The following is a 2206-nucleotide window of genomic DNA, read 5'->3' as shown; positions in this document are numbered from 1 at the left end:
TGAAAATCTGTACTGAGGCCGGGAATCGAACCTGGGTCTCCTCTTCACTATGCAGATGTACTTACCGCTATGCCACACTGCTACAGTGCCTTTGCACAGCTGCTCACCCAATCCTGGCGTGCCTCCCTCCTCAATCCCAGTTCCCTATCATGCCTCAGCACATGTAATATTCCCCCTAAACTAGGAACACCAAGGTGGTTGAGGAGTGAACGGGAATTAGGATTGAGGATGGAGCTTGCAGGGTTGCCCACGCAGTTGTGTAAACTCACTGTGCCAAGGTGGTGAAGTGGTAGCATGTCTGCCTAGTGAGCAGGTGACCTGGGTTCTAATCCCAGCCTTGGTACAAGTGAATTACAGTATTTTGAAGTAGGAAAGAAAATTGTAATTAGGTGACTTATTTTTCAAATGAACCAGTATGTGCAGTGTGGCTCTTAATTGTCATCATATTATTCTGTGCAGCCTGCTTAGCCTCTGAAAAAGCAAATTTCTGGCGGGATATGTTGAGGAGGGGGGGGTGGGGGGGGGGAAGAAAAGAGAAGGAGAGATAAGAAATGCAAAAGCATAGTATCCTATAAAAACAAATTCAATGAGTCACAACTGAAATCACTCACATATATAAGGGAGTGCTGATTGTTTACAGAGAAGGACGGCATTAATTGTGCCAGGTATTTTTGACTTACAAGAGAGAATCACAAAAAAGTTCTTAAAATTAAACTTAAAACTGTTTTGGTCAGAATAGAACATTTATTAAAAGACCAGTTGATGTCATGCTGTTAGCAAGGGCACTCGTGTTGTTTGTCTGTCGCCATAACCCATTAACACCAAATTTTCCTGCACTGTCCTAACAGATAAGTTTGTTGTACATCCCACAAGCATTACTGCAGTTATTTTGCGCAGTGTTGCTTGTCTGCTAGCACTGACAACTATAAGCAAACAATGCTGTTCTTGATCGTTAAGTAAATGCCTTGTCACCATCAAGAAGGGCTTGTACTTTGCTGAATTTTGTGTGGTTTCATGCGTAAACATCAACGCAACACATGCCAAATGGACACTGGGGGCATGTCGAGCTGTTAAGGTACAAGGTGAACTGATTTCTATGAACTCCTTGTGAAACTATGACAGATGTGTTCGAGATCTGTCTCAAACACTTGGGGATGTCCAGTGATTTACCTTTACACAAACAGTTTGTTCCTTGGAATTGTTCATGCTATCATCAAATGCTCTGTACTGTAGGAGGATCCACACCATACATAATACAAAAGTCATGCTGAACCGTTATTATTGACCGGCACTGCACAAATCATAGGACAGAAAACACTTGCTGTTGTCGTGACAACATTTTTACAAGAACTGTTGGTGGGTGGGGGGGGGGGGGGGGGCACCCTGTTGCTACCTAGCAGAAATTGTGTGAAACTCAAGAATTTGCTCCTTTAAATGGTAAGTTGTTCATGCATGCATCTCAAATAACAAAACAGTCTTGGTTTTTTTTAATTGGATTATTTTTTATTACTCACCCTGTATAATTTAAAACATAGGTAGGCCAAAGTTTGCTTGTAGACCTGAAAAGGAAGCTTGCTGGAGAAAATATATGTCTTTCACATGACAGAAGCAAAGCAATGTGAATTATAGTATGATATGCATATTATACTACAGTTCACATTGACGGGATACTGATAGTCAAGTATTTTATGTCAGAGGATGGTGCTTTAATTATTGAAACCAGTCATACGTTAATAAAAATGCTTTGTATTTCAGGTGGTAGCTTTTTAATTAAAATCAATATTGCTGTCACTACATGCCAGTGATGATGTTATTTCAAAATCTCACAACTTTAACAGTGTGATATTTTATGTAATATGAAACTATAGCCTGTACCCACCATTAACAGTATTTCACTTAGCACCTTGACTTTGAACAAAACTCTCGAGACTATAGCTATACAGGCATGTAAATAATTGGAATGCTGCGTCTTTCATTTGTTTCAATATGTTCTCTCTCTCTCTCTCTCTCTCTCTCTCTCTCTCTCTCTCTGTCTGTCTCTCTCACACACACACTCAGAGGAGCACCTTTCCATTTCTGTCTTGCCTTCCTTACTTTCCTGCAGTTCGCTTGCTCTACTTGTGTGCTAACAAACCATGTAAGGTTTGATCTTGGCACCAGGTAAAGTCTTTTTGTGAACGGGCCTGTTTATCCAACTGGAATGTTC

The 2206-nt window shown here is 40.7% G+C and overlaps 1 non-coding gene across 1 annotated transcript; it reads left to right on the top strand.

Moving 5' to 3' along the window:
• The first annotated feature begins 272 nt into the window (after positions 1 to 272).
• On the top strand, positions 273 to 343 carry Trnat-agu. Its single transcript has one exon. It is a non-coding gene; the product is annotated as a tRNA-Thr (tRNA).
• Positions 344 to 2206: the final 1863 nt, after the last annotated feature.

This window comes from Schistocerca piceifrons, chromosome X (genome assembly GCF_021461385.2).
Source record: "Schistocerca piceifrons isolate TAMUIC-IGC-003096 chromosome X, iqSchPice1.1, whole genome shotgun sequence".
Taxonomy (NCBI): Eukaryota; Metazoa; Arthropoda; class Insecta; order Orthoptera; family Acrididae; genus Schistocerca; species Schistocerca piceifrons.
This window is presented reverse-complemented; position numbering and strand designations above follow the sequence as displayed.